We start from the raw sequence: 12894 nt of genomic DNA on the forward strand, positions 1-12894 counted from the left end.
CCAAGGTGTAAAAAAAGGAAAATGGAAGAAAAGTTGTGGATGATAAAATAACTGGGTATGAGCTGGTAACTGCTGAAGCTGGGTGACAGGTACATTCTATTAGAAGCATATTCACTGTCTCATTCAGCTACCTTTCTATATGTTTGAAATGTTCCATAATAAAATGTAAGGAGTTGGGGGTGGAGCCAAGATGGCTGAATAGGAACAGCTCCGGCCTACAGCTCCCAGCGTGAGCGACACAGAAGATGGGTGATTTCTGCATTTCTAACTGAGGTACTGGGTTCATCTCACTGGGGAGTGCCAGACAGTGGGTGCAGGACAGTGGGTGCAGCGCACCGTGCATGAGCCAAAGCAGGGTGAGGCATCGCCTCACCTGGGAAGCGCAAGGGGTCAGGGAATTCCCTTTCCTAGTCAAAGAAAGGGGTGACAGACGGCACCTGGAAAATCGGGTCACTCCCACCCTAATACTGCGCTTTTCCAACGGGCTAAACAAACTGCACACCAGGAGATTATATCCTGCACCTGGCTCGGGGGGTCCTATGCCCATGGAGTCTCACTCACTGCTAGCACAGCAGTCTGAGATCAAACTGTAAGGCTGCAGCGAGGCTAGGGGAGGGGCACCTGCCATTGCTCAGGCTTGAGTACGTAAACAAAGTGGCTGGGAAGCTCGAACTGGGTGGAGGCCACCACAGCTCAAGGAGGACTGCCTGCCTCTGTGGGCTACACCTCTACGGGCAGGGCACAGACAAACAAAAGGCAGTAGTAACCTCTGCAGATTTAAATGTCCCTGTCTGAAAGCTTTGAAGAGAGTAGTGGTTCTCCCAGCATGCAGCTTGAGATCTGAGAACGGGCAGACTGCCTCCTCAAGTGGGTCCCGGACTCGCGAGTAGCCTAACTGGGAGGCACCCCCCAGTAGGGACAGACTGACACCTCACACGGCTGGGTACTCCTCTGAGACAAAACTTCCAGAAAAACAATCAGGCAGCAGCATTTGCGGCTCACCAATATCCGCTGTTCTGGAGCCACCGCTGCTGATACCCAGGCAAACAGGGTCGGGAGTGGACCTCCAGTAAACTCCAACAGACCTGCATCTGAGGGTCCTGATTGTTAGAAGGAAAACTAAGACACCAAAAACCAATCTGTACGTCACCATAATCAAAGACCAAAGGTAGATAAAACCACAAAGCTGGGGAAAAAACAGAGCAGAAAAACCGGAAACTCTAAAAATCAGAGTGACTCTTCTCTCCAAAGGAACGCAGCTCCTCACCAGCAACGGAACAAAGCTGGACGGAGAATGACTTTGACGAGTTGAGAGAGGAAAGCTTCAGGAGATCAAACTACTCCAAGCTAATGGAAGAAGCTTGAACCAATGGCAAAGAAGTTAAAAACTTTGAAAAAAAATTAGACGAATGGATAACAAGAATAACCAATGCAGATTAGTCCTTAAAGGACCTGACGGAGCTGAAAACCACGGCATGAGAACTACGTGATGAATGCACAAGCTTCAGTAAACGATGCGATCAACTGGAAGAAAGGGTATCAGTGATGCAAGATGAAATGAATGAAATGAAGTGAGAAGAGAAGTTTAGAGAAAAAAGAACAAAAAGAAACGAACAAAGCCTCCAAGAAATATGGGACTATGTGAAAAGACCAACTCTACATCTAATTGGTGTACCTGAAAGTGACAGGGAGAATGGAACCAAGTTGGAAAACACTCTGCAGGATATTATCCAGGAGAACTTCCCCAATCTAGCAAAGCAGGCCAACATTCAAATTCAGGAAATACAGAGAACGCCACAAAGATACTCCTTGAGATGAGCAACTCCAAGACACATAATTGTCAGATTCACCAAAGTTGAAATGAAAGAGAAATGTTAACGGCAGCCAGAGAGAAAGGTCAGGTTACCCACAAAGGCAAGCCCATCAGACTAACAGCTGATCTCTCAGCAGAAACTCTACAAGTCAGAAGAGAGTGGGGGCCGATATTCAACATTCTTAAAGAAAAGAATTTTCAACCCAGAATTTCATATCCAGCCAAACTAAGCTTCATAAGTGAAGGAGAAATAAAATACTTTACAGACAAGCAAATGCTGAGAGATTTTGTGACCACCAGGCCTGCCCTAAAAGAGCTCCTGAAGGAAGCACTAAACATGGAAAGAAACAACCGGTACCAGCCACTGCAAAAACATGCCAAATTGTAAAGACCATCAATGCTAGGAAAAAATTGCATCAACTAATGAGCAAAATAACCAGCTAACATCATAATGACAGGATCAAATTCACACATAACAATATTAACCTTAAATGTAAATGGGCTAAATGCGCCAATTAAAAGGCACAGACTGGCAAATTGGATAAAGAGTCAAGACCCATCAGTGTGCTGTATTCAGGAAACCCATCTCACGTGCAGAGACACATAGGTTCAAAATAAAAGGATGAAGGAAGATCTACCAAGCAAATGGAAAACAAAACAAGGCAGGGGTTGCAATCCTAGTCTAGGATAAAACAGTCTTTAAACCAACAAAGATCAAAAGAGACAAAGAAGGCCATTACATAATGGTAAAGGGATCAATTCAACAAGAAGAGCTAACTATCCTAAATATATATGCACCCAATACAGAGCATCCAGATTCACAAAGCAACTCCTTAGTGACCTACAAAGAGACTTAAGACTCCCACACAATAATAATGGGAGACTTTAACACCTCACTGTCAACATTAGACAGATCAATGAGACAGAAAGTTAACAAGGATACCCAGGAATTGAACTCAGCTCTGCACCAGGTGGACGTAATAGACATCTACAGAACTCTCCACCCCAAATCAACAGAATATACATTCTTTTCAGCACCACACCACACCTATTCCAAAATTGACCACATAGTTGGAAGTAAAGCACTCCTCAGCAAATGTAAAAGAACGGAAATTATAACAAACTGTCTCTCAGACCACAGTGCAATCAAACTAGAACTCAGGATGAAGAAACTCACTCAAAACCGCTCAACTACATGGAAACTGAACAACCTGCTCCTGAGTGACTATTGGGTACATAATGAAATGAAGGCAGAAATAAAGATGTTCTTTGAAACCAATGAGAACAAAGACACAACATACCAGAATCTCTGGGACACATTCAAAGCAGTGTGTAGAGGGAAATTTATAGCACTAAATGCCCGCAAGAGAAAGCAGGAAAGATCTAAAACTGACACCCTAACATCACAATTAAAAGAACTAGAGAAGCAAGAGCAAACACATTTAAAAGCTAGCAGAAGGCAAGAAATCACTAAGATCAGAGCAGAACTGAAGGAAATAGACACACAAAAAACCCTTCAAAAAATCAATGAATCCAGGAGCTGGCTTTTTTGAAAAGATCAACAAAATTGATAGACTGCTAGCAACACTAATAAAGAAGAAAAGAGAGAAGAATCAAATAGACACAATAAAAAATGACAAAGGGGATATCACCACCGATCCCACAGAAATACAAACTACCATCAGAGAATACTATAAACACCTCTACACAAATAAACTAGAAAATCTAGAAGAAATGGGTAAATTCCTCGACACATACACCCTCCCAAGACTAAACCAGGAAGAAGTTGAATCTCTGAATAGACCAATAACAGGATCTGAAATTGAGGCAATAATTAATAGCTTACCAAAAAAAAAAAGTCCAGGACCAGATGGATTCACAGCTGAATTCTACCAGAGGTACAAGGAGGAGCTGGTACCATTCCTTCTGAAACTATTCCAATCAATAGAAAAAGAGGGAATCCTCCCTAACTCATTTTATGAGGCCAGCATCATCCTGATACCAAAGCCGGGCAGAGACACAACCAAAAAAGAGAATTTTAGACCAATATCCTTGATGAACATTGATGCACAAATCTTCAATAAAATACTGGCAAACTGTATCCAGCACCACATGAAAAAGCTTATCCACCATGATCAAGTGGGCTTCATCCCTGGGATGCAAGGCTGGTTCAACATATGAAAATCAATAAACGTAATCCAGCATATAAACAGAACCAAAGACAAAAACCACATGATTATCTCAATAGATGCAGAAAAGGCCTTTGACAAAATTCAACAACCCTTCATGCTGAAAACTCTCAATAAATTAGGTATTGATGGGACGTATCTCAAAATAATAAGAGCTATCTATGACAAGCCCACAGCCAATATCATACTGAATGGACAAAAACTGGAAGCATTCCCTTTGAAAACTGGCACAAGACAGGGGTACCCTCTCTCACCACTCCTATTCAACATAGTGTTGGAAGTTCTGGCCAGGGCAATTAGGCAGGAGAAGGAAATAGAGGGAATTCAATTAGGAAAAGAGGAAGCCAAATTGTCCCTGTCTGCAGATGACATGATTGTATATCTAGAAAACCCCATCGTCTCAGCCCAAAATCTCCTTAAGCTGATAAGCAACTTCAGCAAAGTCTCGGGATACAAAATCAATGTGCAAAAATCACAAGCATTCTTATACACCAATAACAGACAAACAGAAAGCCAAATCATGAGTGAACTCCCATTCACAATTGCTTCAAAGAGAATAAAATACCTAGGAATCCAACTTACAAGGGATATGAAGGACCTCTTCAAGGAGAACTACAAACCACTGCTCAATGAAATAAAAGAGGATACAAACAAATGGAAGAACATTCCATGCTCATGGGTAGGAACAATCAATATCGTGAAAATGGCCATACTGCTCAAGGTAATTTATAGATTCAATGCCATCCCCATCAAGCTACCAATGACTTTCTTCACAGAATTGGAAAAAACTACTTTAAAGTTCATATGGAACCAAAAAAGAGCCCGCATTGCCCAGCCAATCCTAAGCCAAAAGAACGAAGCTGGAGGCATCATGTTACCTGACTTCAAACTACACTACAAGGCTACAGTAACCAAAATAGCATGGTACTGGTACCAAAACAGAGATATAGAACAATGGAACAGAACAGAGCCCTTAGAAATAACACCGCATATCTACAACTATCTGATCTTTGACAAACCTGACAAAAACAAGCAAAGGGAAAGGATTCCCTATTTAATAAATGGTGCTGGGAAAACTGGCTAGCCATATGTAGAAAGCTGAAACTGGATCCCTTCCTTACACCTTATACAAAAATTAATTGAAGATGGATTAAAGACTTACATGTTAGACCTAAAACCATAAAAACCCTAGAAGAAAACCTAGGCAATACCATTCAGGACATAGGCATGGACAAGGACTGCATGTCTAAAACACCAAAAGCAATGGCAACAAAAGCCAAAATTGACAAATTGGATCTCATTAAACTAAAGAGCTTCTGCACAGCAAAAGAAACCACCATCAGAGTGAACAGGCAACCCACAGAATGGGAGAAAGTTTTTGCAACCTACTCATCTGACAAATGGCTAATATCCAGAATCTACAATGAACTCAAACAAATTTACAAGAAAAAAACAAACAACCCCATCAAAAAGTGGGCAAAGGATATGAACAGACACTTCTCAAAAGAAGACATTTATGCAGCCAAAAAATACATGAAAAAATGGTCATCATCACTGGCCATCAGAGAAATGCAAATCAAAACCACAATGAGATACCATCTCACACCAGTTAGAATGGCAATCATTAAACAGTCAGGAAACAACAGGTGCTGGAGAGGATGTGGAGAAATAGGAACACTTTTACACTGTTGGTGGGAGTGTAAACTAGTTCAACCATTGTGGAAGTCAGTGTGGCGATTCCTCAGGGATCTAGAACTAGAAATACCATTTGACCCAGCCATCCCATTACTGGGTATATACCCAAAGGATTATAAATCATGCTGCTATAAAGACACATGCATACGTATGTTTGTTGTGGCACTATTCACAATAGTGAAACTTGGAACCAACCCAAATGTCCAACAATGATAGGCTGGATTAAGAAAATGTGGCACATATACACCATGGAATACTATGCAGCCATAAAAAAGGATGAGTTCCTGTCCTTTGTAGGGACATAGATGAAGCTGGAAACCATCATTCTCAGCAAACTATTGCAAGGACAAAAAACCAAACACCGCATGTTCTCACTCATAGGTGGGAATTGAACAAAGAGAAGACATGGACACAGGAAGGGGAACATCACACTCCGGGGACTGTTGTGGGGTTGGGGGAGGGGGGAGGGATAGCATTAGGAGATATACTTAATGCTAAATGACAAGTTAGGGGGTACAGCACACCAACATGGCACATGTATACATATGTAACAAACCTGCACGTTGTGCACATGTACCCTAAAACTTAAAATATAATAATAATAAAAAATAAATAAAATTTAAGGAAAAAACAAAAATTTACAACTGCTGATCTACTTCATTCAATTTACAGAAGATATCTGCCATTTAACCCAATCAGCAAAGGCAGTCCTTATTGTAAAAGCTGTTTCCAAATGAAAGTTATTTTGTGCTAGAAAGAGTGTGACCTTGTTTTTTATTTTCAATTCAAATAAATGTGCTAATATGTGCTTCAAGGAATATTATAAAAACTGCTGAGAAATGACTCAATGTATATTGTAGGACACATTGTTAAAAGCAGTCAAGATTACAATAATGTAAATCCGATAAAATTGATTTATCTACTTTTATAAAATAGGTTATAAAAATAAGATTGTAAGGCAACATGCTATTTCTCATTAATTAACTTACAGGAATGTAATACAATGCAGCTAAAATAATTTATGTTACAAGAAATATGATAAAAGATGTAATAGTTCTTCAGTAAATGTATGTGCATAGTCAACTCTGGGGTCTGGCTTTTGGAGTACCTAGTGTGTTAAAAAAAGAAATAACACCATGTCTTTCTCATTTTCTCAGACATGACAAACTTTTCCTATGAATTTATTAAAAGAAAAAGGTATATACTGTAAAACATTATTTGGCTCAGAAGCCAACATGTAAATTTATTTATTAGGTGATAGTATTATTACATTAACAGGATACAGAAAATAGTAAAAATAAAATTTCATAAGATAAAATAAGATGCTTGACTTAAATGGAATTTTCTTGATATGTTTTATAAAATATGGTACATTATAGAAAAAGATACCAAATATAAAACAAATTATCCAAAAGCTTTATCTAGGAATTTGATGGTCCTAGAGAATATTCCAGTCACATCTGCAACAATCATTGTCACCTTCCAGAATCACTTTGGCATGAAAGTTACCTTCTTTCCAATTAATGATGTGTCCTGGGATACAGTGCTAAGAACAGCTATAAGATCTGCTTTTTAGAATTTGGTTTTTGTTATGGATGCTCTTTTTTCTTTGCTCTCCCAAGGGTCTCTCTCAACAATAATGGATTTTTTGACAATACTCACGCAATGAAATGGCAAAGTCATTAAAACAAAAACTGTCATGCTACCACAACTCCACTCCAGTGCATCCGAATTCAGAATACATCAACGTGGACCATGATGTCTGCTTTTGTATACAAGCTTCATGTTAAGAGAAATGTACATTAAAAAAAAAAAAAAGAAAAACTGGAAGTTCTATTAGTTTTAGGTATCTTAGTTAATCCGGGCGCGGTGGCTCATGCCTGTAATCCCAGCACTTTGGGAGAGTGACTCCGTCTCAAAAAAGAAAAAAAAAAAAAAGATTTCCCCCGCGTTTGATATCTATGGGTTTTCACACCCCAGCAAATCACCATTAGTAAGATTTAGGAAATGTAAGGAAGACGGCATTCTCATGTGAAGGAGAAAGTTATAGTGAAAACAGGTCACGCTCTCAGGCACATCAATTTTAGCTAAGAACACCTATGAAGCCTGAGATTCTAGAAGTTGACATGCTTAAAATGATGTGTGTTTCCATATTCCTTTGCAAGTCTTTACTTATGATAAAGTAAACAAACACAGGCTACCATATTGTGTTTTGAAAGATGATCACATTATTTTCCATCTCACATGCTCTTTTGCATTCAATTTTGCCGTACTTATATCAGGAGGTAGAGTCTATAATCTACTAACTCCACTTAATCTTAGCTAGTCCATGACCTATTTTGACCAAGAGAATATAAAAGAAATGACACTTGTTTAACTTCCAGGATTGCGTCTTAAGAGACATGCAGTTTCTGCCTACGTTTCATGAAATGCTTTTGAAAAGCAGCCATTATGCTACAATGAAGTCCAAGCTAGCCATGGAGAGAGAGGAGGAGGCCATATGAAGGAGCACCACCAAAGGCCCCCTGTGACTATAATAATGATGGTACAAGAATGAAGGCAAAAGCACAGCCTTTAAAACTTGGAAGATCCAGATTCAATTCTCAGATTTAGCATTTATTTACATATTTGTGAGCCTGTGGTAGTCACTTAATCTTAGAAGCAGACTCTTCAGTCACTGTTAGCCACACAAGCTATCTGCTGTAAGAAAGAAAAAAAAAGAGGCAACTGATGTTAAGTGCCAACCCCAGGCTTACTTGATAAACATTTAATGAAACAACAACAAGCTTGTTTGAGATCTCTTTGTTCTCTTATTTCCCTATCCAACTCTGAGCCTCCAAAGGGACAGATAAGCTGTACAATTCCGTGGTGTGCCTCCTCTGCAAGATACACAGGAGAAGACTGGGAAAAGCATCACTAGAGAACAAAGTCACCCCGGTAAATTCCTCATGAATCACTCACTCTGGGCTTCAATGAGAACTCAAAGGTGCGGTTCTGGACAAATCTCAAGGACCTCTCAGCAATAATGTTTCAGGTACATAAGAGAAAATACGAAGATTTCTTACATAAGAGGAAATATGAAGATTTCTTTCAGTCATGTTTTTATTATACTTTGTCCCAATGTTTCTACCTTCCTAGGGGGTGCAACAGTAAGACTACACCTAAGAGACAGCACTGACTACTAAGACAGGCAAATACAGTAGAAGAACAGGCAGTCTGAAAAGAAGCAGGTGTCCCACAGTTGAACGCACACCTCCAGTCAGGACTACTGTGAAACTCACTCAGGAACTGGACGCACACCTCCAGTCAGGACTACTGTGAAACTCACTCAGGAACTGGAACTCAGAGCTTAGGCCTCCAGACTAATAAAAATCAAGTATTTGTAAGGCATTTCAACAGTGTATACACTTTGAAAAAATGCAACTAGAATCTAATGAAAGAGGACTTAATCTATACTTTCAGAAATTATGATTCTGATTAATTTCACCCTAAATTGAAATGGTAATAGATACTAATCTTACTCAAAGCCTGCTATATACATGGCTTTTTTAACTATACTAGTTTTTTTCTTTTTTTTTGAGATAGGGTCTCACTCTGTTGCCCAGGCTACAGTACAGTGGTGCAATCACGGCTCACTGCAGCCTTGACCTTCCTGGATCAACAATCTTCTCACCTTAGCCTCCCAAGCAGCTGGGACCAGAGGAGTGCACCATCATGCTTGACTAATTTTTTCTTTTTTTTTGTATGTAGAGACGGGGTCTCCCTGTGTTGCCCAGGCTGGTCTTGAACTCCTGGGCTCAGGTGATCCTCTTGCCTCATACTCCCAAAGTGTTGGGATTACAGGCATGAGTCACTGCCCCTAGCCTATACTAGTTTCAATACATACACAGGTATTAACAGTAATGAAATAAAGCAAAATGGTTTCTCCCCAAACAAGGAAACAAAGTTTTAATATATGCCAATAAAATGAAATGTTACTATCAATTTTTTTGCACAGAAACTGTAACACTATACTTTTCTCAAAAGAAGATGATCTTTCTGAATTACAAATATACATCTACAAATTATTAAGATCTAACTAAAAGCACGGTGAGTCAATTTTGATCACATCTTAAAACCATTTACTTAGAAACAATTTCACTTAAATATAATACTACCAATCAGAACATAAAATAAAGCAGTATAAGTCACCAGGAAATCTGAGGTAATTAACTTTTAAATTTTTATTTATTATTTATTTATTTAATTTTTTTTGAGACAGAGTTTCACTGCTGTCGCCCAGGCTGAAGTGCAGTGGTGTGATCTTGGCTCACTGCAACCTCTGCCTCCCAGGTTCAAGCAAAAATCTGAGGTTAATTTAATTGACCCCTCCATCACATCTGGTGGGACTATAGGAAATAAAATTATAGACCCTTAAGAAATGAACATGCCACTTGAAATAAACACCATATAAGTCATCTGCTAAAACTTTTTCACTATTTCTGCAGTTTAACTTTGAAAAGAAAAAGGTTTGGGTGAGAAACATTGGGAAAAGAAATTAATGTATCTCTAATAGCACAGTTCCTTTAGGAAAAGAGAAAAGTTAGAAAACTGATGTAATGTTTCCATGGAAATACTGATTAGAAAAAAATACCTGATCTCTCAGATTTTAATAGATTCCTTTTAACAATAGTATTAAAAATATGAATGTTGTATGGGATGAGAGGGAGGGTGCTGCCAGGGGAATCTGAAGAAAATATAAATGATCTCAAAGTTATCTTTTTTTGTTATGGGTATTAACGCTGATTACAAAGTCAAAAGCTGCCTTGAGTATTATTTGGTTTTATTTTGTGTTATAAACCTCATCATAATTTTCATATTCTTACTAAACAATAGATTTAAGTGATACGATATCACACTTCATTAAAACAAATATTTATAATATTTTTTGTAATGTATCAGCAAACAAAATCAACAGTAAAACTGAAGGGTGATTTAATAAATCAGTCATTGGTCATAATGTGAGAAAATATGAAAGGCTAAATGGAAAAATGGAGATTTATTTCTTCTGGATTGATAGTAGCTGACTACATTTACATAGAGAATACAGTTTTTTTGATAATGGAGGGGCAAAATCTACCCACACAACAGTTAAAAATGATTGCTTTCAGTGCTACTTATACTACATTCAGTATTTTCATGCGATCACTTGTGATGTAAACAGTGTACGGCAAAGTATGTATCTGTCATATACCTACATTAATATCTCCAAGTATACAACTTGGGCCTGACCCAGAATGTATTTGAACTCATTACGTGAGTCAGAAAATTTTAACAGACCAACATTATATTTGGTTTTGACTAAAATTACAGGTACAAGTGTTTTTACTTCAACATTAAAAACAATATTCTGAATGAGTATGCAACATCAGTTTCCAATGTCCTCTTATAGAAAATGCTCATTAACAATAACATCACATCACTGCAGAAGCTGCTGTGACACTTAATAGCTAGGTGTTATTTCTAAGTAATATGGCACATTACTACATTATTTCAAGTCATTATAAGTGAAGTTGAAGCTCAAACTGAAGTCTCACCTTTGACCATTTAACACACTTCAATTATCTCCTGAACCTCATTAGATGCAGTGAGTGCCCTTCCTGTCCCTGTTAGATAACCCCACTGTACCAATTATAAGGAATTCTTCTGCTTATCACCACTGCTGTTTAGACTGATCATCTGCACCTTTAGTCCAGCCAAACTGGTTGTGCTATCTCAGATTTGCATATCCACACTAGGCCAGGTTACAGCAAGGGCTTTCTGCTATAATTCTACAGAAGCATTTCACACTCAATTTAAAGATCATTGCATGCTTCCCAAACCAAAGCGCTGGTCAAATTCAATTAAAGATAATCTTGGGTTTGACACATCCATAAAGCATAATATTTAAGTTGTAAAAGGTAGATTTCTTGATAAATAAGATTAGGCTGCCAATCAAGGCCACGTGAATAGCCCAAAATGTCAATGCTGATGACTTTTTCACTTATGCACCTATGTATGTATCTTATCTGTTAAACTGACATGGCTTAAACGTATTTTTCATATTTTAATAACATATTAATGTTTGCTGCCACAGGGGCATATTCAGCTTTCTGTTGTCTGAACCATGATATTGTTAGACTACAGTCATTCTAAACAAAGCAAATTTCTGTCAGCTTATATATCTTCAAACTGGCATCAGGACAAATCTTAGATGCAAACTTATCACTTAGATATGGTTAGCTACTATTGTTTAATTTGTAACTGAGGTTCAAATGACAGATATCCTAAAATACCAGAGTATTATTACTCTAGTATATTGGACCAGAATATAACATATAAAAAATAAAGTTGGACATGTCTTCAGGCATAATGTTTTAAAATCTGAACTTGTTCATGAAGCAGAGAAAAAAAATCTGATATAGAATTAAGAACAAATAAAGAAGCTATGGCACTATTCCATAATATTCTAAATAGTTTTCTCGCAGATTAAGTAAAAAATCTGTACAGGTAATAGAAGTTTTATTAATACTTCGTGAATTATCAACAATAGCTGTTTCACTTTCAATTTCTAAAGGTCAAACTACATCAGATTAAAGATATTCCAATTATTTCCCTGACTAAAGTGAAGTTACCACAAAATAAAACAGGCCAGAAGTCACCATCACATCCTCAATCACATGTCTGCCTTTGAAGAGAGGAAAAGAAAGGACAGCCTTTTCTGAGCAGTCCCCATTTGCTGTGGAAGGAGTGGAGTGGCGGTGGGGAGTGGACTGTGTTTTCCCTGCACCCCACCTGCACTCGATTCCTCTTGGACACGGCCACAAAAGCAAATCAAGATCTCCTTCCAATTTGTCTCTAAAGCAAGACTCTCTTCAAGATATTTTTCAAAGTTTGGAGAAAAAACTGGTTTCTCATTCAGGATTCACAATAATTATTTCAAAGTTCACTATTACTAGCATCAAAGCGCCCATATTCTTTATTAAAAACCTACAGAAAAAGTAATAGGGGATTTCCCATCCAAGCACTAACCAGGTCTGACCTTGGTTAGCTTCCGAGATCAGAAGAGATCGGGCGTGTTCAGGGTGGTATGGCCATAGACCAGGAAAAGTAATAGGAAATGTTAAAGTGTCTCTTCAGAATACCTTAAAAATTTTGATAATTTACTCCTCTGCATAC

At 38.3% G+C, this 12894-nt stretch overlaps 1 protein-coding gene across 2 annotated transcripts in view; it reads right to left on the bottom strand.

Moving 5' to 3' along the window:
• The window catches only part of ITFG1 (integrin alpha FG-GAP repeat containing 1), a 305320-nt gene that overhangs the window by 281071 nt on the left and 11355 nt on the right, over positions 1 to 12894 (bottom strand). The gene's annotated exons all lie outside the window — the stretch shown is intronic.

The sequence above is a fragment of the Symphalangus syndactylus genome, chromosome 11 (genome assembly GCF_028878055.3).
Source record: "Symphalangus syndactylus isolate Jambi chromosome 11, NHGRI_mSymSyn1-v2.1_pri, whole genome shotgun sequence".
Classification (NCBI taxonomy): Eukaryota; Metazoa; Chordata; class Mammalia; order Primates; family Hylobatidae; genus Symphalangus; species Symphalangus syndactylus.